Below are 24,686 nucleotides of genomic sequence, written 5' to 3' on the forward strand. Positions count from 1 at the left end.
CACTTCAAGAGCACCAGGCGCTGTAATGTGTGCTCCAGCAAGCTCTGTGAACTTGGCCAGGACCATTCTTTGGTGATCCATCATTTTTATAACATTTGATCTCTTCGAAGGATATCATTTAAAAAGTTTATGGACTGATGTTTTCTATTTCCTTTATTACCTCTCATGCTGATTTCCCCTCCCCCCATTACAACCTGCTCTCATTTGATGCCTGGTAATAGTTACTTTGAAAAACCCATTACATGATAATTCTTCACTGTCATTGGTAAATTGACTTAGTCTGAGAGCAGGCCAGGATTTTGTCATAGACTGGTCTAAGGAGTTTCTTTTTTTTAAGAAAGCTTTTTTATTTTTTTGCTGGGAAAGATTTGCCCTGAGCTAACATCTGTCGCCAATCTTCCTCTCTTTTTCTCCTCCCCAAAGCCCCAGTACATGGTTGTATATTCTAGTTGTAGGTTCTTCCAGTTCTTCTATGTGAGCCACTGCCACAGTATGGCAACCGACAGATGGGTGGCATGGTTCCATGCCTGGGAACGGAACCCAGGCTGCTGAAGTAGAGTGTGCTGAACTTTAACCACCAGGCTATCAGGGCTGGCTCAGGAGTTTCTTATTAAATACACCAGAATAACTGTATCTTTAATCTACCCCTTGACACCCTAGGGCTTAAAGACAGCCCTGGTATGCTGTCCCCCGCTGTCCTGTGTGAGCCCTGACCAGTGTGACCACCAGTGGCTCTTTAATTCAATCGCCTGCAACCGCTTGTGGACTTAAACCTCCACTGCTTTCCACAGGGCGCTGCTCAGCTTATTTCCAAAATTTCAGATAGTTCCAGTCCCCAGGGGAGATCCTGGCCAAATGGATGTCCCTGTCCAGCTTCATGTCACATGGGGACACCTGCTTGGAATGGGCCATTGTGATGCACCACAGTGTGTCCTGTCCAAATGGTGAAGGCCAACACTTACAGACTGGGCACTGAGGGGTTCTCTCATTCAGTCTTCACAGCAACCCTGTAAGGTTTCATCCCCAATTTACAAATGGGGAAACCGCAGCACAGAGAGGTTAAGTAACTAGCCCAAGGCCACAGAGCCTATAAATGGCAGAACTGGGACTTGACCCAGGCTCCGAGTCCAGAGCCTATGTGCTGAGAGGCTGTGCAGTGCTGCCCCCTGCAGTCCTAGCTCAGAGCACCTCCCTGAAGCCTCCCCGAGCCCTCTGCCCCACATCCCTGCTCTGACTCAACAGCACCACCTTTCTGGACCACTCAGCTGAGTCTAACACTCAGTTCTATAGAAGCTTGCTCCATTTTCAAGTTCTGGTCTTAACTGGGTAAAGAGATGATGACCTTTGGAGGGCAGGGGCCAGAGAGCTGCCTTTGTGTCCTCTCCGGGAACAGCACAGGGCCCGGCACTCAGCAGGGGCTGCTTCTGTCCTTGCTGGTGAGGCATCACCTGTGATGGGCCCACTGGCTGTGGGGAAGGCCCTGGGGGCCAGTGTTCCTCTTCCCAGGGCCCCATCCCTCCTCTCCTCGGCTCCCCCTACATGAGGTTCACTCAGCCTGGCCTTTCTTCCCAGCACGGGCTTGGGGTTGGCTGACGCTCAGCCCCTCTCCTCTGCCTGGGTCTGCAAAGAGTTCACCACTGTGTTATTGGAAAGACTTCCAAGAGCTGGAGGCCAAGTTCACTCAGAGGGTGCACCACGGGAGTCGGGGAGGAGGGCGGGGATGGTGTGGGGACTCAGCAGGGAGCCTCGACAAGAGAAGGCTGGGTGGATGAGACAGCGGAGTTGAGAACCCCACTGCTGGGTGTGCACGAGGGCCAGCCAGGGGCTGCCCATCCAGCCGAGGGTTCTACCGCCCCAAGCTTGCATCCTCTGGAGTACCCCTAAAGCTCCATCTTTGCATTCACTCCCTTTGTTCCCCAATCTTCCCAGGGTCAGTCACACCCAGTGCTACCTTGCAGAAACCCACTGACCTACATAGAGGGAAATCGTCCTCACCTGCCCAGACATCAACCTCTGGTCTGTTGGGTCCAGCTCGTCTTTTCAGAAGCCCCTGGTTCTCTCTGCAATGCACCCCATGTGATCATCCTCCCCAAGGTGCCCTCATTCTGGTCATTTACCCTCCTCTCAACTCAGTCCTCCCACCACTCCCGGCCAATTATGTGCACAGGCCTCACAAGCAGCTACCTATGCTGCTTGATTCCAGTGGTTCTTGGAGGTCCCCATTCCCGCATAAACAACTGCCTCTGCACTCTGCCCAGAGTGATAGACTTTGCTTTATCCTCGTGCCTGAAGTCCCACCACTAGAAACGTGTCGGTAAGCCTCCTTTTTAAAGGACAGACAGCCCACGAAGCAAGGTACAGGACGGCCAGTGTCTTCCTCACCTTCATGTGAATTAGCATAAAGAACTGGCTTTCTCCTGATAACTAGGTCAGATCATCACCAGAACAAGAGGATGAAGGGAGAGTTTTGAAGAGGTGCTAAGAGCATGGGGGTGGGGGGAGTGCCTTTGGAACACACAATGATTCCTGGACGGGCAGGCCCCAGAGGGGTGGAAGAATTTAAGCAGTAGAAGAATAGCTTGAAATTACCAGGAAAAGAAGTTTACTGTAAACGCCTGTTTCACTGCCCTCCAGAAAAAACTGCCAAAAGGGAGTGATGACAAACTCAGGGTTGACGACACGCTCAGGGTGACTCCTTAACTTCCCAGAGTCCCCATCACCTGGCTAGAAGCCCAAAGCTCAGGCAGTCAATATGGTTAGGGTGGAGTGTTCACTGAGGACACACACACACATACACAGTCCAAAGGAAAATACGGTAATGCCCAGAAATCTACCCCAAACGTGTTCCCTTCCAAGCTGCTAAATGAGGAGGCCTCACGGAACAGTGGGGGGTGGCAGATCAAGCCCGCTTCCTTTTATTGCAACTTCTACCCTTCTAGAATTTCTCCTTCTCTGCAGGTCCAGGCCGCAGAGACATTAATCCCTATTCAAATGAACCTTCAAGGTTCTTCCTTCATTAGAAAAAAAATCTCTCAAAACATCCCCAAAGTAGCAGCGGCTCTAATGTCATCGCGTAGGAAGGGAGGGAGAGAGTGCGGGCCTCACCTGGCCTCTCTCTTGTTGGAAGGCAGAAATGCGACCCTTCCTTCTCCCCTCCGCCCCGCTCCCCCTCCCTCCAACAGCTTTAATAAACAGTGATTATTTCAGTCCTTACAGCACAGCTGTCCTGTGAATTGTCCAGTCAGGGTTATGGGGTGGGAGCCAAGGGCTGGAGCACGGAGCTCAGATCTCCAAATAACCCAGCCCTCACCACCCCCCCCCCCAAGCAGGTGGGAGTGGAGGAGGAGGGCAAGCGCCTGGCTGAGACCAGGGATGCCAGAAGAACTTTCTGAGCAGCCTGCTGAGGGCAGAGCCCCAGTGGAGGAGGGTGGGAGAGCAGAGCTTGCAGACAGGGTTGGAGGGGTTTATCCCAGCTGCATGCCATAACTTTAGGCCTCTCCAAAACCCTCCCTCATCCAAATCAAGAAGCCCTGAAGTTGCATCTCTGGGCACTAGCCTCAGGCTGTCTCTGGTTAAAATGTGCTGGCACATTATTTGAGGACAGAAATGGATCTTTAGTCAATCTGTCATCTATAGGAGGAATTTGGGAAATGTCGGTTAAATGGATGAATGAATGAATGAATGAATGAATGAGTGAGTGAGTGACACTCTGGACAACTATTAGAAATAGTAGTAGAAGAAGGGGAGGAAAGCTCTGGGTGCTTCGAGGGAAGTGGGTCGGGATGTCACTAAGAGGATTGGGAGAAGAAAGGGGTGCCAAGTCAAACTTGATGACATCACCGCTGTGCACCCCACCAGCCAGGGCAGCATGAGCCCTGCCCTCAGAGCGCGACTCCATTATCCAGTAACCACCATCTGCAAGACTCCCGCTAAATCCTCCTCCAAAGAGTTGGCACAACTGTCCTCGGAGAATGTGATGCTCAGAATTGTCAGAGCTGAACTTCAGAAACCATCTACTCAAGGGCTCTCTGAATTTTTTGCAGCAGCAGAAGGCCCCTTGACCAAATAAAATTTTGTGCAAAAACAGACCCACACAGAACTGTTGTGCTTGAATCAGCTGGGTGAATCCTGTTGGAGAACAGCAGACTAACACTACTCCTCATTCCAAGTAAGGAAACTGAGGCCCAGAGAGGTCAACCTCTGTTCTCTGACTTCATCACAACCACCTTCAAGCGCCTGGTACATCTTGGGTGGGGCCCTGTACCTGGATTCTCTTAAAAGGTCTCATAAGTGATTATGACCTGTAGTCAGGTTTAGGAATCGCTGGATCAAGCACTAGTTTGAAGGTGAAGAATAAATTAGCAGCTGAGCTGATCCCAGCTGCTCTTGAGGTCAGACAGGCCAAATGCTAGGACAACGACTTCCAAGAAGCTATTGGAATTAATTTCTGGCACTGAGGTTTGCTGATATGGAACACGATGCCACAGGATGGCCACTGACCAGGACTTCAGCATCTTCTGATGAAAGGGTAATTTTTTGTAATCTTTGGCAGTTTTTCAAGCGAGGTGAGTTCCCCTGTACCACTTGGCTCAAATTTATCTTTGTTAAGAGTGTTACTCCAGTCAGTCCCACAGGTATAAAAATGGGATAAAATTATTTCATCGTGTAGCTGAAATACCGGTGTGGAACAGAGTACCCAGCCCCACGAAGCAATTTTGTAGGAATCAACGGATCTTGCCAGCAGCTCAAGGCCTCAAAAAGAAAGGGACAAGGTGGCCTTGCATAGTGCAGCTGCCACCTGGTAAAGATGTCAGGGCATTCCAACAGCTTTCTTTGTGGTCCCAAAGGGGTCATTTAATGAAAAGATCAGGATCTTGGTCAAGTCTCCACTGAAAGCCCCAAACACTGAATAGCTTGTCCAATGAATGTCACGTCTTTGGTCAATTTCTTCTCTTCCCTGGGCCCGGCTTTCCATCCGCAGCTGCATCTGGATAGAGTGGGGCTGAGGGAGTGGGCCCCACTGCCGGCTCTCTGGAACATTCTTCAGGAAAACAGAATAAGAACACCAAACCCTGTGTCATACCAGGCCCTGCACTGTCCTAGAGAGATTATAAGGGTAAACCTTCTGAGAGCTCTTGGACACACGGGAAAACATCAGGCTATGGAGGATGATCAAGAAGTCAAAATGGCTCTCACATAGGTATGGCAAGCAAATGTGACTGAGCTGACTCCAGAACATTTCCTGGGTGCTCCTTCCTTGAGCATATAAACACTTAGAAAACAGGACAGCTATAATTAAAAGAGCAGGTATTATCAACAAGCATTGGCAAAGACTTGGAGAAACTGGAATCCTCAGACGCTGCTGGTGGGAATGTAAAATGGGGCGGCCACTGTGAAAAAGAGTAGTTTCCCAAAAGGTAGAACTTAGAGTTACCTACTATGTGACCCAGCAATTCCACCCCTAGGTACACATCCAAGAGAAATGCTAACCTATGTCCACACGAAAGCTTGCTCACAAATGTTCATGGCATAATTTTACAGGGACCAGATGTGCAAATGACCCAAATATCCATCAACTGATGACTGCACAAATAAAATGTGATCAAACCCTACAAGTGACATTATTTAGCAATAAAAAGCAGCGAAGTACTGACAAACATGCTACAACATGGATGAACCTTGAAAACACTATGAGAAGTGAAAGCAGCCAGTCACTAAAGGCCACATGATTCCATTTATATGAAATGTCTAAAATAGGCAAATCTCTGTAGAGACAGAAAGCAGATTATTGGTGACCTAGGACTGAGGAGTTGGGGTGAAATGGGGAGTGACTGCTAATGGGTATGGGGTTTCTTTTTGAAGTGATGAAAATATTCTAAGATTAGTTGTGATGATGGTTGCACAACTTTGCAAATATACTAAAAATTATTGAATTGTGCACTTCAAATGGGTGAATTTTATGGCATGTGAATTACATCTCAATAAAGCTGTTATTTTAGAAAACAATCCCCTAGAAAAGTTCCTGTTGTTTAGTTCTGCTTAATAGACTCTGCTAGACCTCCCTAGGGCTTAAGGAAGGCAAGTGTCAGCAGGAACCAGAGTCACTGCCACCTCTCCAGTGGCCTTTCCAGGAGCTTCACAAAGACCAACGGGCCAACCTCTTATCTCCAGAAACAACAGAATTGTCAGCCAGAACCCATAGCCAAAAAATCAAGAGCGCTTGGTCTACGTGTGCATGTGTGTGTATAGGTAAGACAGAATTTTCCTGAAGGCCAAGTCCAGGCCTATGATATCATTTGGGAGGTTCACATGTACATTTGCTTCTGGTTTGTATCTAATTTGAAAAAGCTGACACAGATCGTGTACTCTACTATAAGCAATTTTTCCAGTTTGGAGTCTTAGTGTTGCTCTACTCAATTCGTTCAGAGGATGGACTCGATTCTTAAAAGATGAAGAACATGCTGCCCCAGGTTCCCGCCCTAGGAGGGAAGGCTCCAGTCATGCAAGCTTTCTGTTCCCTACTCCATGTAGACATGTGCCAGGCTAGCATTGGGGAGCAGCTCCTACCCCACGGGGCAAAGCTACCTTCTTGCTAGCTGGCTTCCTGCATGTGGTGGGGGTGGAGGGGTGACAATGAGAGAGAAGGAGGCCCAATCTGGCTGGTCCCCTTCCAAGCAAGGCCCCAAAAGAGGGGGCCTTCCAAATGGAACAAAAGAGAGTTCAACAGAAGAGAGTATACATTCCTCTTTTTCTAAACACAGGCTGGAGATGTGGAGAGGAAAAGTGAAATTATGCTGCAATTTTGAAAGTCATCCACTGAAGATAAACTCTCCCTACAAAGGAATTACTCATCTCACTCCATCATGGTACCTTGGGGTCTATCAGTATTCAAATTTATTAAGCAATGACATGCAGAACACATGGGATAAAGGGCCCGCTTCATCACCCCATTCCCCAAGCTGGTTTTTTTTTTTTCTTTTTTGCTAAGTCATGAGAAGTCCAGCAAGTTAAAAATCAAAACAAAAAGTAGCAAGTGTTTGTGTGTGTGAGTGCACACACACACACACACACACAGATGGAAAAAATCCTTCGTGGAAGTTACTATGAGGCGGGCGGCTTCAGAAAGGAAAAACACAATCTCTGACTAATAAGAAGGAGACTCCAAATTGCTCTTGGCAACAATCTCTCAACCCCAGATTCCCCTCCCTCTATTCATCTCTGAGGTTCCCAGCCAAAGGAAAATAAACTGAACAGCTCTCTCCCTGGCCCAACCTGTAGGGCTGCACGGCTGAGCAAGAACTGAGCAAACAAACATCCCCATGCAATTATACACCTGTGTAATTGCTGTAAACACGGGCCAGCCGGGTGCTGGCCGCTCTTATCAACTGATAATCTCAATATTAGGAGAAAAATGCCTTTATTCTGGCACCACGACATTAAAACAAAATGCAATATGATCTGTGACCTCAAATCCAGGAGATCTGTTTGTTTTTCATTTTAAGGAAGAAGAAAGAAGAAGGAAAAACTGTCCTCCCCCTAAGAATTGGTGTCAGTTCTGGAGAAGGAAGGCCCCAGAGCATCACTCAGGTGGGCTTAGTTTCAAGGCAAGATTTATCAGTTCACCCTTCCTCCCAAAAGCGATAGTTAATTTTAGAGGTAGTTATCTTTCACCTATTATACCACTCAGGATGGAAGGAGAGTGAACAGGCCAAATGTTCCAGAATATTTATGGCTGCTCTGTCTCAAAGATCCATTTGACACCTTTTTATTAGGACAGATATGTCAGGTCAGCTAAAACGCAGACAGACAGGAGCATGAGGAAATGGCATTGTAAGTGGAGATATAAGCGGATGGAGCGTGATCTTCTCAGTTGAGCCCTGAAGTGCCCTAACCAGCCAGTGTGAGCTGCTCTGAGAACTACGGACAGCCAAGAGACCTGGGTTCTACTATTGGCTTTGCTACCAAGTCCTGTGACCATGGACAAGCTTCCCCAGGAGTAGGACGAGGGGCCTGGAGCTGCAGCTCCAGCCCTGTGAGTCAGGGAAGGACCATCGCCTCCACCGAGAAAGGTGGCTGACGCATCAGGAGAGTGATGCACTGGGGCAGTCCCCCACCCAGCTCGCACTGCTCCAGAGAGGGGTCAGTCCTCTTGGAAGCTGCCGGGGGCTCCTGTCATCTCCAGCTTGGACTTGCCAAAATTAAAGGCTCCTCTCAGAAGCCACAATCATAAATCAATAATCTGAACAGCGCGGCCTCAAACAGCTTCACAGGAATGTGTGCACTCCACAGCGCCCCCTTGAGCCAGGGACAAGTCCTCGTGACTGCAGCACCGGGACAACTCGGCATTCTAACTTCCCACCCCTCGTGTTCACCCAGGCCTCCTGCTGCTTCTCCTTCTTCATGGCAATGCTTCTGCAGCACCTTCCCACGTATTGTCTCATTTCACTCACTCAAACCCATTGCCCGGTGCACTACTACTAATAGTCTTCCCATTGACAGAGGCCAGGGACCAAGTCAGACTTCACTTACGGATGGATGCCTGCCCCTCAGCACGGTGCCTGGAAGCACACATTAGACAATACGATAATTGTTGAATAAATGATTGATTAAATGGATGGGAAGAAACTGAGGTTCAAAAAGGTTAATACTGTGTGTAACCCTTACATACTATTTTGTGTTATACTGTAATTATACTAGGGTGATTTCTGTCTCCCCAACTAAAGTCTAAGATTCTAGAAGATGTGTGGTATAATGGGTAGCTTTGATGACTGGCTCTGTCACTAACAAGCTGGGCAGCTTACTTAACCCCTTTGAGTCTCAGTTTCCTCATCTGCCAAGTGGGGCTAATGATCCATATCTGGCAGGTTATGCGGGTTAGAGGAGATAACGCAAGGTCTCTGAATGTGCCATCTCTTTCCTCACCGCCCCTCCCCTCTCTGGTTTATCTCCTAGCACTGACATGCTAGCATAGCCTCAAGTTTTGCACCCTGCATGCCTTTGTTCTTTTGGTCTGTCTCCTTCAAGGTGCTGCTCCAATGCCACCTCCTACGTGAAGCCTTTCTTGACCTCTCTGGCTACCCAAGTGCCTGTTCTCAGCTTCCAAAGTGGCTCTCCCAGCAGTCTGTCAAGGATGTCCTCTTGCCACCTAGGTTTTACTCATTCTGCTCAAGCCTCATCTCTCTGGGCTAGATGCCCCTTGGTGGTGGCTCAGGCCCAATCCTGTCTGCATCTCCCCACGGGGCTCAGAAGGCGCTGGGTAAGATCCAAATCTACCAGTTTCATGAAGTGCTGGAACCCAAGCTTCTGGCCTCAGGGCCCATAGGACATTGGTGACCCACGGTTCTGAGTAAGGAGCACTGGACTCCCCTGGCCCCCTGGGCCTCAGTCCCTCACCTGCAGGATGGAGATGATGAGGGCAGTGGTGGCTCCCCTTGCCTGGTCCTTAGTGCAATAGTTTGGGAGTTAAGGACACAAAACAAAGGCCTTGCCCAGAGAGAGACTGAGCACAGGTTGACCCAAGTCTACTGGGGAGGGTGGGTTTCTTTTCCCCTTCAGCCCAGGTTGGGCTGTAAGGGGAAAGGGTGGCAACCAGACTTCTGTCCTTCCTGGAGATCTACCCAGAGGAGGTCCCTGAACCCTTCTAATCCCTGGGGGGGCCAAACCCAGTGAGGCAGGGGGAGGGAGGAGCAGAGCTGAAACTTGAACCTGGCAGAGCCTGGGCCCTTCTCCCTCCTTCCCTTCCACAAAATCTTCCATCAGTCTGGAGAAAACTGCCTGATTGTTTCAACCACTTCCTTTCCATTTTCAAAATTCTGCATTTAGAGGGATGGTAAAGGGGTATGCCACCAGTCCGCCGAACCGCCAGAATGGGGCTGCCTTCCGGGCAGAGCTCAGGACCGGGGGCTTAAAAGAAAGAGGGCAGCCGCCCGGCTCCTGCCCATTCGCCCACAGCCGGGACAACAGAAGCCAGAAACTGGGACAACCGAACCGGACGCCCCTCGGAGCCCTCCCCAGGGGCTCGAAGAAAACTGTAGCCGGCCCTCGACGCTCCACGCGGGGCTGTGTGAGGGACTGCGAGCTCTTTCCAGAGTCCTTCCCAGGCCAGCCGCGCCGCCGCTGCGCCCGCCTGCAGGGCACCCGGCGCTCGGGAGGGTGACGCGGGCCCGGGCGCCTACGGGGGTGGGGGCGCTCGGAGCCCGTCCCTGCCCCACCCGCAGCGGGCCACCTTCGGAGGTCTGAGACCCCAGCCTGACTCCAGCCGGCCGGGGAGAGAGTTGTCCCCGCCCACCCACGCCCAGGATGGAGTGCACGGAAGGGTCCCCCACTCACCCAGCTCAGCGGGGACCCCGACGGGACCGCCTCTGGCTCGCCGAGCGATTTCTGCCAATCCCCCTTGCATTTCTGCCTCTGTCCAGACCTAGACTTCTGCCAGGAGTTGCCATGGCTTTTGTTTTCTCCCTAAGTTTTGCATCTGACCCAGGGGAGGACCAAGCTCTTTCGGGGTTAGCAATTTAACAATGTATATCCGCAACCAGCTTTCGGAGTGCCCCTCACACTCTTCGCCGTCCCCTCCTTGCCCCCACCCCAAAAGCCTGTCCGCGAGGGCCGCGCGCGCAAGGAGAAAGCGAGGAGAGTTGCTTTAGTCCGAGTTCCAGATTCTTCCTTGCCTTTCGCTGGGAGGTACGCGGCCGCGCGCCCCTCCATTAGCTCAGGGGCTCCGGCCCCGGTTTCCCCAGCACGCTCGGCTCCAGTCCGGCCGGCGTTTGAAACGTCTTGCAGACGCCGCCACTCACGCGGGGCGAGCGCCAGTCGGAGGCGCCACACCGGGCCAGAGGGTCCCCGTTGCGCCCGGCGGGAATGCCCGCAGCGCCCAGGGTGGAGGACGCAGTGGCCGGGCGCCCGGGGGTTCCTCCCCACCCCCTCTCTCCGCTGCCCCGCCGCCTGGGTCCCCCGAGCCCCGATCACACCCCGCCGGGGCCGAGGCCGCCGCAGACCCACCTGGCCGCCCCGGGGACGCCGCGCTCGTGCCCGGGCCGTGTCCTGAGCGCCGCCAGGGTCCCGGGCTGGCAATCCACGCGGCAGCGCTGCTCAGGGGAGCCTGCCGCAGCCGGCGGGAGGTTGTCATTGATTCGTGCTGGGCGAGTTAAGCCATTCCAGGAGTGGTTTTGAGAAAGCGCTCCCACCCCTCCCTCCAACCAGAAGTATTTGGCAGGCAGCCCCTTTCGTCCACCTGTACTGTTAAGCGCGGGACAGGGACCAATTTCACCAGTCGCGCTTTCTGCCTCACTTTCTAACACGCGAATCAAGCCTTTTCGTAAAGGTAAAGCCGAAATGAAAGTACCGGTGGTGGAGGATTCCCTCCCCGCCCCCCCAGCCTTTTCTCCTGGGTCTCTCCATTTGTTTATTTTTTTTCTCTCTAATATTTCACAAAATGCCTTACCACTTATCTCAAATCAGGGGCGGCTTTTTATTGTTTTATTCAATTCTGCGTGTCTTTTATTTTCAGAGGTAATTTTACTTCCATTTGCCTGCAACCTGAGCCCAATAAAATTACTAGAATGATATGTTTCCTCCTTAAAGGGTCGTGAGTAACTTAACCAAATCAAACACTGCACAGCAAGCATCTGAGCAGCGAATAGAGAGGGAAGTGCAGGAAGGAAGTACAGAACTACAGCTCCCTCCACCCCATCGGCGCCCAGGGGCCGGGCCCAGGTGGAGCCGTGAGGCCCGCGGTGGGGGCACCCACGGACACTCCTCCCCCACAACAAACACACATATCATACAGGCTCTCCTTTGCTTTGTCTCCCTTCTAAGACTGACTCAGAAATGCCAACCGGAGATCCAACAGTCCACATTTGGTGTGGGCCAGCCACCAATCACAGAGAGGTGTGGCCGGGCACCCTCTCCCAAGCTGTTCCTTAAAACCACACACCGCGCCCTTTTTGAGAACTGCCAGCTGGGAGGCTCCAGCCGCTGTGGGCCCTCTTTCCCCTGGAATTGTCCTTCACCTGGGGGAAACTGTCATTAACTTCTTGGGACCCAGGTTGACTGTTCTCAGAAATGAAGGAGGAGCCAGGAAGAGTCCTTCCTCCTGGGTGACTAGCTGCCCCGTGTGCCCCCGAGGACTCAGCACAAAGCAAAAGAGACCAACAAGAAACCTGGCACTCTGTAGCCTCTGCCACTCTTCCAGGGGCAGACTGTGAGCCTGAAAGCACCCCAAAGCCAAAGGCAAATCCCAAAAGTCCATGAGTCTAGGAAGGTCAGGAACCCCAGGAAGATGGTTCATCCAAAATATCTCCTCCAACAGGTGCCCCCTGCCTGAAATCCCAGTGCACGTGATTCATTCCTTCGTGGGGCACGCCCTGCAGAGGGCCTGGGCCAGGCAGGCAACAAGGCTTCAGGAAGGCAGGAAGGGTCTCTGTGGTTCTAACACTGTAAATACCCAAGGGCCTGGGCAGGAGACTCCACAAGAGGCTCGAATGAGTCTGTCAGACCCTCCTTGCTGTTGTGGGAGGACCATGGATGGCAGCATGAGGGGACAGAGAGGCTTGGAGCCAGAGAGCGGTGGGGTGAGGTGGGGTGGGGTGGGGAGGGGGTGCCAAATCAGGGAATCAGGCACTGAGGGTCATAAGGGGAGGCCCTTACTTAATCAGGACAGGTGGACCATTTCCAAGATTGGATGACTCCCTAGTGTTTTATCAAAAACCACGTACACCCGGAACACCCAAGCTGAAGAATGAAAAGCCAAATCCCTTTGTCCACAAAGTCACTAATTACATATCCAATCAAGCGTCACTCCACACTCCATCCCCAGACCCGGTAGGCAAAGGTGTCAACATAGGACCTGGATGGAAGCAGGATCAATCCAGAAGTGTTTGTGCACCCTGGAAGGGTTTGCCTCAGTGGGGTGGAGGCAGGGTGGGGAGGGAGCAGTGGGGTGCCGCCCTTGAAGCCTCTCCTCTTGTGTGGAGATAAGGCACAAGAGGCTGACAGCATGGAGCAGAGTACATACAGTACTTTGTGGGGTCCGTTAAGGAACAGGCTGCTAATTCTGCAGAGCAGACAGAAGCCAAGAGCAGTGATGAAGACAGGGTTCCTGGGAGAGGGCTCCGGGAGGGAGGTGGGCTAGGCAGGCCTGGAAGTTCGAGCTGCTGCCAGCAGGAGGGGCATGTCAGGTGGGCGCTGGGAAGGCTGCGGGAGGGGGCGGCAGACCCAGTTTAGAGGGTTCTCCCAGTAGATAAAACATCAGGTTGGGGTCTATGGGTAGAAACAGTTTACGGGTGCAGCTTCCGGCTGAAAGGAGAGAGCGCAGGGCAGGGCCGGCTTTGGAGGGAGGGTGGATTAGAGCACCTCTTTCAAACCCAGCTGGAGCTGGATGTGGGCAGAGGGGATGGTGAGGGGGGAGAGGCTGCGGGGAGGGGTGGGGGAGAGTTGGGGTGCCCAGCCCAGCCTGCTTCCAGGCGGCCCCTCCTAGTGGGGCTCCAGTTCCTGGACCTGAAGGAGTGTCTGAGTAGGCCAGTGGATGGTGCCAGGGCTGACGATATTGCAGCCAGGAGCCAGGGGGAGAGCTGGCCACCGTCCAGCCCACTGGCTGGGTCCGGCAGTGGACAGTGAATGTCATTCCTCCCTCCCCCTTAATCACTGTGTATGTGTGCCCTGTTGGGACACGCCCTTCGGAATGGCTCAGGGCAAAAAGTGGGAAGCCCTACCCCACTGCCCCTCCAGCCTCACCTCCCTGTTCTCAGCCCCTGTGCCAGCTGCCTCCTGGGAACAGGAATATGAAAGAGTCTTGGAGGGGTGGGGTGACAAGAGGGGGACCGGGGAGGCTCCCAAAGCCACCGACAGAAGGGGCTCTGGGAGGGCCAGACTTTAGATCTGTTACTATGTGTTTCCTTTCGGAATATGGTTCCTTCCTAGGCACTCTTTGGCCACCTCCCTCTTACTCACTCTCCTCCTCTCCCCCTCCTTCCCGCCTACCCCCCCTTCCTGGGTCAGGTCGGTCAGAGAACTTGGAAACAGGCTGGCTTACAGGCTCCTTGCCTTTCACATCTGCCTCCAAACCCACAGCTTGCTCTTGTTCCAGGGAGGATGAAAGCTCCTGCTTCAACCACTAAGTACGGCTCAGAAGGCTAAGCAGGAGCACAGTGAGCAAATCCGCACTGTCTTAACTCGACACTTTAGTGACACCTGGTCATCAGCTGTGACGGAGGCACACCGGAGGCTTCCGCATAGAGCGTGCACCGCTCCGTGCCTAGAGAGGTGGATCTGGATGTGAACTGTGTGATCCAGAAATAACAATAACTAATATCTACTGAGGGTCTCCTTCACTTAATCCTTGCAACCACACCATGAAGTAGGATCCTATTACTTGCCCCTTTTATTGATGAGGCAACTGGGGCTCAGAGAAGTCTTATAACTTGTGCAAGGTCACATGGCTTGATAAATTGTAAAACTGGACATCACCCCTGGTCTTTAGGATTCTGCTGCCCAGAGTCTGCCCCGGGGTTCAGCTCTGGCTCTTTGTCCAGGTCTTACAATTGGTTGCCTAGGTTGCTGCTTGCTTTGCCATGCATGCCTCAGTTTCTCTATCTGCTGAACAGGCAGGGTAATTACTCTTACTGAGCCGAGAGGATATTATTAGCGAGGAGGAAGCTGAGATGGAGGCCCGACTTTAGTAGAGTGCTGAGCAAGTCTTCCCTAGAGAATGCCCACAGCACTGCAGCACTGGGCAACGAGTGTCACTCAGGCTGGGAACTCAGAGTCACCCTTGCTGCCTCCCTCTCCTTCTCGCCCCACGTCCCGCCCCAGCCCATCTATTCATCTGCAAGACTATCTCCAAAATAGATCTCAAATCCGCCCTCTTCCCGCCACCTCCTCCTCTACTGCCCTTGGCTGAGCCACTATTCTCTCTCAGCTCGGCTGTACAGGGACCTCCTAACTGGTCCCTCTGCTCCCATTCCTGTCCTGTTCCTTCCACCCAGCGCCACACGGCTGCCCAAGTAATCTTAAAACGTGCATCTCATCGTGTCACGGGGCACTTAAAATGCCATCCAACCTGTTCACCATGGCCCATGAGGCACTGCGAAATCCCTGCTGCTCTCTCCAAACTCACCGCTACCTCCCACCCCCATCCTCCAGTGAGGCAGACGTGCCAAGCTCCTTGTCCTGCCGGTGGGGGACTTTGCACGTGTGGATTCCTTGGCCTGATGTGCTCTCCACCTATGTCGGGTTTTGCGGAAATGTTACCTCCTCAGAGAGTCCCTCCTTAACCACCACAGATAAATTAGGAACCCCCCTTATCTATTTCTGACCCTTGATCAAAGCGCTCAGGCAACTTGCATACTTTTAGCTACATGCTTATGTTGAATTATTATTATTATTTTGGAGAGGAAGATTGGCCCTGAGCTAACATCTGTTGCCAATCCTCCTCTTTTTGCTTGAGGAAGATTGGCCATGAGCTACCATCTGTGCCCATCTTCCTCTACTTTGTATGTGAGATGCCTGCCATAGCATGGCTTGATGTGTGGTGTATAGGTCTGCACCTGCGAACCCTCGGCTGCTGAAGTGGAGCACACAAACCTAACCACTATGCCACCGGGCTGGCCCCTGTGTTATTTCTGACTGTCCCACCCACTAGACTAGAGGCTGCTGTGGGCAGGGACCCCATGTGTCTCTTTCACTGTGGGTACCTGGTTCACAGTAGGCACCTGGCAAGGGAACAAAGGTTTGTAGAGAGAACCCTAGAACCAGGAGACAGGAGGACTGGATCTAGTCCGGGCTCTGCCACTGGTGGGGATGTGTGTGCCCTTTGGGGATGTCACATGCCCTCCTGGATCCTCATCTTCAGCTTCTGTAAATGGAGACAATGGATGAGATGATGACTAAGAGCCATTCCAGGTCCGATGCTCTGCAGTCAGGTTGTCCTTCATTCTCCGAGAACTTGCAGGTGCCAGTAAAGAAGAGAAGCCTGGCCATAAAGCACTTGAGATGGCTGTGAGTAGGGTTTGCTTCTGTTGTCGGTCCTGCTGATTTTTCAGACAAATCAGCTTGTGAGGACTGAGGCATTCCCACAGCTATGACCAACCACAGCCCCCACAGCACATGGTGCCACACAAGTGTAGCAACTGAGGCTTGCCCAGAGAAAGCAGGTACTACCCTGGAGAGAACCAGCACAAGACCAAGTGAGGGCTGATTTTATTTGGTGATTTCTACCTCAACAGCCATGTTCCCCCAGTGCACCAGGTCTGCAGCCATGCAGTGGAGGAGACCCACATACAAAATAGAGGAAGATTGGCCACAGATGTTAGCTCAGGGCAAATCTTCCTCAGCAAAAAAAAAAAAAAAAAAAGAGTGTATATATATATATATATGGATACACAATTTTTAAGAGAATGTTAATATATATGAAAAAAATACATGAAATTCTTCCATATTAGAGAAAATTTGTGAAACAGAGGAAGAAGGTCACCCATAATCTCCCCACACTAGATGGGCTAATATTTGTAGCATGACAGTGGCTTGAGGCAGTTAGTCTCTCTCTCTCTTTCTGCCTCACTGGTGTGAACAGGCTGCACTGCATTAACCACAGGCTTCTGCCATCCCACTTTGCATTTCTTAGGTGCTCAACAAGTGTTTAATTAAATTTTGAAGAAAATTAAGAGAAAATTCAACCAGTGGGAGCAAGAAGAAGGTGATATTTCAGGGGCATGGCAGCCTCTTCCATTGTGGCCCCAGCTTCCCATCAGATGACAGATGGAGACCCCCCGATTCTGGAGTCCGCTGCTCATACTGTTACTGCAGTGGACTCTACTGTAGTCACACAGCTCTGTCACTTTGATCCACAGACCAGATTTTATTGAAATGTATTAAAATGCCAATTTGAAATAACAATTCATCGCTGTTTAGCATGGAGCACAGAGAAGGAGCCACAAATTTGACTCTAAGCTTCAACAGCCATTTATATGGTCACAAAAGTCATCCAAATCTTTCCGTAGCCAATGCTACACGTTCCTGCCACTGTGTTTGAGGACATCCAGATGACATCTGTCATCCAGAACCCCCAGGCAGGGTGCCACACTCCTTGACCAAACTCTCCACTTCTTCACGCAGGCAGAGAAGCCGAGTCCTGTGGCCACCTGGCCTTTGGCTGCCCTGTCAGGTGGGAGCTAGAGGGTGAAGGCGAGGCCCGGTGGGGAGGCCCAGGTACTGGGAGCCTGCCTCCTACTTCTTAGGTGCACTGGGAGACCAGCCAGAGCTTGTCCGGACCTCGAGGCTCTGAGGGGAGGTGCTGGCTAAGCACAGGGGGCCGGAATTGTTCTGTCTGGGGAAGTAAAGGGGAAGTACCCCACCAGGCTGGGACGCAGGGAAGCGCTCCAAGCCTGGCTGGCTGCACAATAGGGTGAGTGAGCGGGTCCCAGCCCTCTGTTCACAGCCCGAGGGCCCTGGGGCTGCCAGCGCCTCGCCTTCCTCCCAGATTATATCGGGTGATGCAGTCAGGCACCTAAAGCAGGAGAAGGAAGGGTGCCAAGAGCTTCAGCTAAGCCTGGCTGGGGCTCTGGATGACTAGGCCTGCCACCACCAGAGCAGGCTGGAGCCCAGCGCAGGGGGGGCGGGCTTGGCCAGGATCTGGACAGCAGCGGGGCGGGGCGGGGCAGGGGGGGGGCAGTGGAGGGAAAGGGAGTGGCACCACCAGCCTGGGAGGCAGCCTCCCTCCCTGCCTTCCTTCCTTTCCATCTCCCTCCCTCCCTTCCCTTCACAGGTGTGTACTGACCACCTTTCTGTGCCCCCCACGACTCCTTGGCTAGAAAGCGGTGAACGCATCGACATCTCTCTGTCCTCATGGAGCTGACCTAACGGGGGAAAGACAAGGAGCAGATGACCGTCTACCATGGAGTCAGGGGGTGGGGCCAAGGTCCTGTCCCTTGGCCCCTTCCTTAGGGGAACCACTTTGTCATCTCCCGCAGCCTCTCACCTCATTTGATCCCCACCCTGAGGGCCCGGGAGAGCGTGGCTTATAGCTCCCATGCAGAGTGAGGAATGGCGTGAAGGGTGGGGAGGCCACTTGGAGCAGTGGTGGAGCCGCTGCCGAGGCGCCCCGGCCGCCTGACTCCCTGCGCAGTGCTCCAAGCCCCGTCCCTCTTCCCCAGCACACTCAGCCAGGCTTGCCGGCAAAGCAAGGGGAGGATGTAACTCCAAGCTTCTAGACATACTTTTTTTTCTTTTAAAGGGAATATTTATACACAGAAAAAAAAATGAACTAAGAACCTCAACCTAGACAAACAACAAACTCAGCTAATATTAAATGACACACACAAGCCAGGACCCTATGGGTCTAGGCAGCCTGGGGAGCTGAGACCCAGGCCACGCTCACTGTAAACTCTGGCCTCGACCCAAGATCCCTTTGGTAAACATGGTGAAATTTGGCCTGTCCTTCCTGGGTCCCTGAAAATATGTGGGGGGGCCCCATTACCCAACTAGTTTATGGGGACACTGGGCATAACAAATACTCCCCTGGTGCCCACTTGTCCCTTTGCTGGTGTGGGACCAGGAGGAGGAAGGGTGGGGACAGGGTCGGGGAAGATGAGGACAGGGCTGTGCGTGTGCGCGTGTAGGCAGGCATGTGTGGGTGTGCTGCGTGAGGAGCAGGGCGAGTAGAAGGACCAGCCACTGGGCTGGGTGGCCGATTGTTAGATGGGGAAGGGGTGTGCATCAGCAGTGTTTCTGTTGGATGAAGCAGCGAACAGGGCTCTGATGCCCTCCAGAAAAGTGTCTGCTCTAACTGAATCCAGTGTGCTCAGCAGACAGTGGCCTCACTCCTAGCCTCACTCCTGGTCAGCATGCCATTGCCAGAGGGTATGAGCATGGCCAGGACAGCCCACAGCCCTTCTCCAGGGCCAGACAAACCAGCCGGGCTGGAGGGTCAGCCCAGTGACCTTCATCATACTGTGAGGGTGGCAGGGATCCTTTCATTGAATCTGGTGTTTTCCAGAAGGCCAAGGTTAGCTGGTAGGAAGGACAGGGAACAGGGCAGAACTGGACGGCCTCTATGAAGATCAAAACAAGGGCCTTGGCCTCCTACGAGGACCACATCAAAGAAAAGACTCACTGTTAACCCCCAAGGACAGGAAAATAATCATAATTATAATAGCCACAAGCATGGTGCTAAGAGCTGTGCACGCATTCTTTCTTTTAATCCTCAACAAGAATCCTGTGAAGTCAGTACATTATTCCCCTTTTACAGAACGGCAGCTCAGAGCCAGGATTTGACCTCAAGTCCCACTGACCACCTCTAAAAATCACGTTTAATCCTGGGGAGCTGCATAAGGTAGTCCAGAATATTCTTGGACTTTGAATGGAGTAAGAGAACCCAGAGCGAGACAGAAGGTAAGACCTGTTCATCATAACAGGGGTGAAACAATAGACCAGGCCCTTGTTTGAGGTGGTAGGTGCTGTCTGGGATGTCCCAAAGCAGAGGCTAAATAGTCATCTGTCCAGCATAGTTAGCAGTTTCACCGAGCAGTGGGTTTTAGGACAAATGCAATTTTGAAATCCTTGATAAGAACTTTATGTTTCATTGAGGAAGAGAAAAGGTACGACAGCCTGGATTGTGTGCTGGATGGGGTGCAATGACTGAAGCACGGTGATGTTTCTTGAACATGGATTTCTGATCCTCTGCTAGAATCTCCTGGATTGATAGTCACAATGCAGATTCCTGGGCCCCACCGCAGGCCCAGTGAATCAGAACCTGAACCCCAGATCTCCATTTTCCCAGACTCCCTAGGGATGCATGCTGATGTGGCAGAAGCAGTGGGGATCCGTAATTGGCTGGTTCCGCCTTGCTGGTTAGTGGCCCCTGGTTGAGAGTCAGTGCTATGAAGAGCTACTGTCACTGACTTAGGTCCTTCAGGTATATGCTGTGGTAGGGGGCGGGGAGCAACAAGAGGTTTTCCAAATGCTGGATTGCATGTTAAGTATGTTCTCTACATCACCCATTTTCAATAGCTGCACAGAATGCGACCGGGGGGGACACACCATTACACACTTGACCACTTCCTACTCTTGACACGTGGGGCTTTTCCATTCTATGGATAATGTTAGGATGAACATCCTTATGCATATTTCCTCCAAATCTCAGATAACTGCCTTAGATTGGATTCTCAGAAGAAGGACGAAAGGGGTATGAACATTCCCATGGCTCCTAACATACGGTGCTAAATTGCATTTTCCCAAAAGGTTGCACATTTGGGCTGACACTTGCTGTGTTCAAGAGTGTCAATTTCACCACAGCACTACCAGCATTTCCACCTCTCATTCTGAAGATAAGGAAATTGAGGCTGGATCGTCAAAGTGACCTGTGACCTGTCTGAAGTTACACACTTGGTCAATGCCAGAGCCCAGACAAGAACCAGGGATTTCTTATTCCCGGGCCAGGACATTTTGCCTCTGCTCACTCCCCCGATCTCCAGCCTGGCAGGAGGGAAAAACCAAGCCTGGCACAGCATCTTCTCTCTGTCCCACTCTCCTGGCCAGCTCTGACTTCAGCTGTGCTAGGAGCTCACGTTTCAGTGCTTTTCATTGTTTCTCTGCCTCTAAAACTGGGGCCTCTCCTCTCTCTGCTTAAGCTCCACATCCTCTGTGAACCCTCTTGTAATCACCCAGAGGAGGTCACTACATACTTCAACTGTGGGTTAGAAGCAGATAAGTGGGTGGGGAAGCAGTGGGACAAAGGCAAGGTTACAGCCCAGGGGAGAGACAAAGGCCAGTCAGACTGGCCAGAGCACTGGGTGCCCCATGAGGAAAGATACAATGGGAAGGCGGTTGGGGCCCAGCTCGCCAGACTAAAGAGTCCCAATGCGGGGGCCTTGAGCACATGCGTAACCAGCCATCTGCTGATACTGGGACATGGGTTGTTTCTGCAAGAAAGCTGGGCTCTGGCTTCAGCAGGGGTTCTTAACAGGGTGTCTCAGTGGGCTTCTGAGGATCTTTAGACCCTCAGCTAAACCATATGTAAAATTGTATTAGTGTGGGGGCATGGTCCTTTTTCTGGGGAGACAGCCCATAGTGCTCATCAGATTTTCAAAAAAGTTTATGATGCTTCCAAAAGTCAAAAAAATAAGATTCAGAGAAAAGGTGGAAGTCAGCTAGACATAGAAACTGTTGTATGAGTTATATATGTTTTTTACCCATGGTAAGGAGAAAGGACATAATGAGGCAGGCAGAGAACAGAGAGATAGAAGCTGGATGATTGATAGATGATAAAGAGATAGAACAAATCTATACTTAGCAAACAGATACAGTAAAGAATCATTATTTATGCCACCTAAGTTTTTTTTCTACCCACTGCGTCACAGGGAGCCGGCGGAGCTGGGAGGAGATGGTAAACCGGGTGCTGAGATGTTCAGAGTCACTGTCCCCCAAGGACAATCGATTGGAGGCAAAGATAAAGCCTTCGAGAAGTGATGAAGTTAGTGGGAAAACGGGATCTGGTTTCACAACTTTCCCAGAGCCACCTCTTGCGTAAGAGGGGACACCCTTGGAAATAATGACAGTGAGCCCTTCTCCAGCAGTTAGTGGGTGTCAGACACTGTGCTGAGCGCTTCCCAGGTATTATCTTGTTTACTGCTCAGCAGCCCTGGTGATGGGAGCGGCACTACACCTCCCATCTTACAAGGAAGGAAATGGAGACCCAGGGATGTGAAGTCACTCGCCCCAAAGCAAACAGCTGTTAAGTGGAAGAGTGGTGCGGGAAGCCAGGTGGCTGGGTCCTGGAGCCAGGGCCAGATACAGTCTTGGAGAGCAGTTGTGTCATGTTGTCAGTAATCAGCCCCATCTTGGTCTTCCACAAAAGGGCTAGACCCTGAATATATTAACCTTACTGTTCTCTTTGCCTTTAAAGGAATAGTTTAGTGTATATACTTGAAATTATCCAGGCTGATTATCTACACTTGTAAAAAAAAATAGTCATCGTAGTAGTAGTTATAGGAATACCTCACGTTTATTGAGCATCTAATATAAGTCCGACAATATACAAAAGGCTTTACAGCCATTTTAATTTCATCCTTACAACAAGCCTCCAAGGTGAGTATCAGCATATCCATTTTACAGATGGCATACTGACATCCAAGGAGGGTTAGATAATGTGCCTGAGCTCAGCTAGTAAGGTGGGGGGTGGGCAGGGCTGGACTGCACCCATACTCTTTCTGCCTCTCCGCCTCTTGTTGGGTAATGCAGGGTGCAGATGTGCAAAGGGTTGGCCTCTTTCTTGGGCCTGCCTGTTGGTTGGGGCATGGAAAAGGCCCAGGGAGCTCCCTGCTGTGGTCTAGAGAAAGAAAGGAAGGAAGGAAGGAAAGCAGAGAAGGAAGGAAGGAAACATGGATGTAACATGGTATGCATCATACAACACCAGAATGATGAATTATCCAAATCTAGAGCCACAATTTCAAAAGCCCTACAAAAAAGGGGCCCTACTCACTGGCCATAGCGCTGCAAATCAGTCCAACCTGAGTCACTCGCTCCAGGATACAATCAGAGATATGACCCATGCCTTTTTGGAATTTGGCTATAGTCTCTGAGGCCAAAGTTCGCTGCCTCATAAAATGTTCTTGTGAGGTTCAAGCAAAGGTGGGAGCAAGCTCCTTCCATTAAAATCAGTGGCCCTTTTGGCTCCTCCTCTCTCTTGGGTTTTGACCTTGATTCTGGAAACCTTAAGGCCTGGAGAGCATGAAATGTAGGAGGCAGGAGGGACAGCCAGTCCCAAGAATGGGGCTGGGAGGGTGGAAGTGGAGAGGGTCACAGCCATGGCTGAGGGTCATGGTTGGGAAAATCTGCAGGGGAGGACTGCGCAAGTCTTGCCAAAGCTGGACACAGAGTCTAAGAGGCCCTCGGGGCAGAGCACACAGCCAGTATTCCAAGTAAGCAAGCAGGAGTCAGGGCCAGGCACGATGCCAGACCTGTGGCCCTGTCACCTGGGCTCCTAACCAGCAGGCATGACCAGGGGTCAGGGGTCCATCTGAACAGCCAGGAGGTGAGTCGAGGCAGGAGGAAACAGTCTGGGTTGGAGCCCAGGCCCTGCCTTGGGTCAGAGGAACCTCTAGCAAAGGACGCAATGAGCCTTAGGGGTTCCCAGGCAAAGGAGATGCTCTCTGTGGGGTGGGGCAGGGCTCCAAACTCAGCCTGGGGTCTGTCCTCTGAGCTTGACCAGGGAGAGCGGGGCCCCCAGGAGACTGTGGCTAGTGACTGTGTCCCAGAAGCCAGGCCGACCCCACAGCCACCTTTCTTCCACATTGTCTCCAAAATCCACCCTGTTCCGTTCTCAGAGGGCTCCCTCTCCCAACTCTACAGTCCTGTTGGCTCTGGCATTTCCTTTCATTTCAGAAAATAAAACTTTGTGTTTCTTGGTCTTGAAAATAACATACATGTATTGAGGAAAACTTTATGTGTTGAGGATTCTATTATAAAGGCAGTTCTTTACCCTATTTTCCTCACCAGCCATTTTATGGTGGACGTTATCCGTGATGCACGTGGCCTGTCCCCCATTCCTGCACTTCCCGCCACCTCATTTCAAGTCTTCCTTGCAGGTGCCTCTGGTGCCTCTGGCTGGCATCTCTGTACTCAGAGGAAGCAAGACGCCCTCTGAGCCACGTTGTCACTGCTAAATGCTCAAGTCCTAATCTCTTCATGGGAATTGCTTAAGCAATCTGAAGAAGTTTGCCTAACAGAAAGCCTGAGAAACCCTCAGCGGACAGTGTCAGGCATCTGCCAGTGCTGCCTCCTGGAGCCATCAAACATGGAAAGAGCTGCTATGGAACTGAACTTTCATATCCTCTACCCTGTATCCTCATGTGCTCCATCTGGTCCCGTGTAGGTTTGAAACCAGAAAACCAAATACATTAGAACTGTGCATAAAACAAGAGCGAATGGGCCTCCAAGTGACACAGGCCCCAGGGAGTATTAGAGCATGTACTCTGTGACTTCTTTTGGTGAATCAAAATTGTTTTATTTTCCTCTCAGGTGCCTGGCAATGTCCCAGATAGAGGAGGGAGCCAAATAAGTGAAGTTTCCTGTACCTCTAATATTCTTTACTATGTTGTATGGGCTTAATATCTTTGAAAATTTCAATTATTTCCTTCTTGATGCTGTACTGTTCATGCAGGGTGGTCATCTCAGTGGGGGGAGGCGGATGCTCCTAGGTTCCATGTTTTGCTCCTCTGCTGAGGCTGAGAACTACCGGTTTAGTGCAAACAGAGCTAGACTAGAAAAACCAGATTTTTAGATCTTTTTAATCGCAAATTGAGCTTGTGACTCTAACAGGTTGGAGATAGAAGTATACTCAGAGCGTCACAGCTGCAAGGCTGGTCAGAGCCCCTATAGATCCACACCCTCACTTTACCCCTAAGGAAATAGGGTGTGTTCAAGGTTACTAAAGAAGCGATTGCTAATCTGCAAATATCTCCTCCGCGGGAGACCTTATAAAATGATTAACAACGACATCCTGTGTAAGAAGGTACACATTTATAACCCCTCTTGTTCCAAAAGGATTTGAGCCAGCTCACAAATGCGCCTACAACGCAAGGTAAACATACACAAAGAATAAGGAAGAAAAACGAGGTACAGGAAAAGGAAGAGCGAAGACGGAGCCCAAGTGAAGATCAGTCCAAAATGCACACTGGCAAGACGTGTGTGCTAAT

At 51.5% G+C, this 24,686-nt stretch overlaps 1 protein-coding gene across 12 annotated transcripts in view; it reads right to left on the reverse strand.

The window, feature by feature from the left end:
• ZBTB7C (zinc finger and BTB domain containing 7C) overlaps nucleotides 1–24,686 on the reverse strand; it is a 348,164-nt gene that overhangs the window by 89,716 nt on the left and 233,762 nt on the right. Inside the window, exon 1 of one of the 12 annotated variants that reach the window (XM_070630136.1) lies at nucleotides 10,999–11,340. The exons of 10 other annotated variants lie outside the window; for them this stretch is intronic. The gene's annotated coding sequence lies outside the window, so the exon portion shown is untranslated. Of the gene's footprint in view, nucleotides 1–10,329; nucleotides 10,898–10,998; nucleotides 11,341–24,686 lie in introns of those variants that run through there. One more of the 12 variants, XM_070630135.1, reaches the window with a different exon arrangement.

Source organism: Equus przewalskii, chromosome 7, assembly GCF_037783145.1.
Source record: "Equus przewalskii isolate Varuska chromosome 7, EquPr2, whole genome shotgun sequence".
NCBI lineage: Eukaryota > Metazoa > Chordata > Mammalia > Perissodactyla > Equidae > Equus > Equus przewalskii.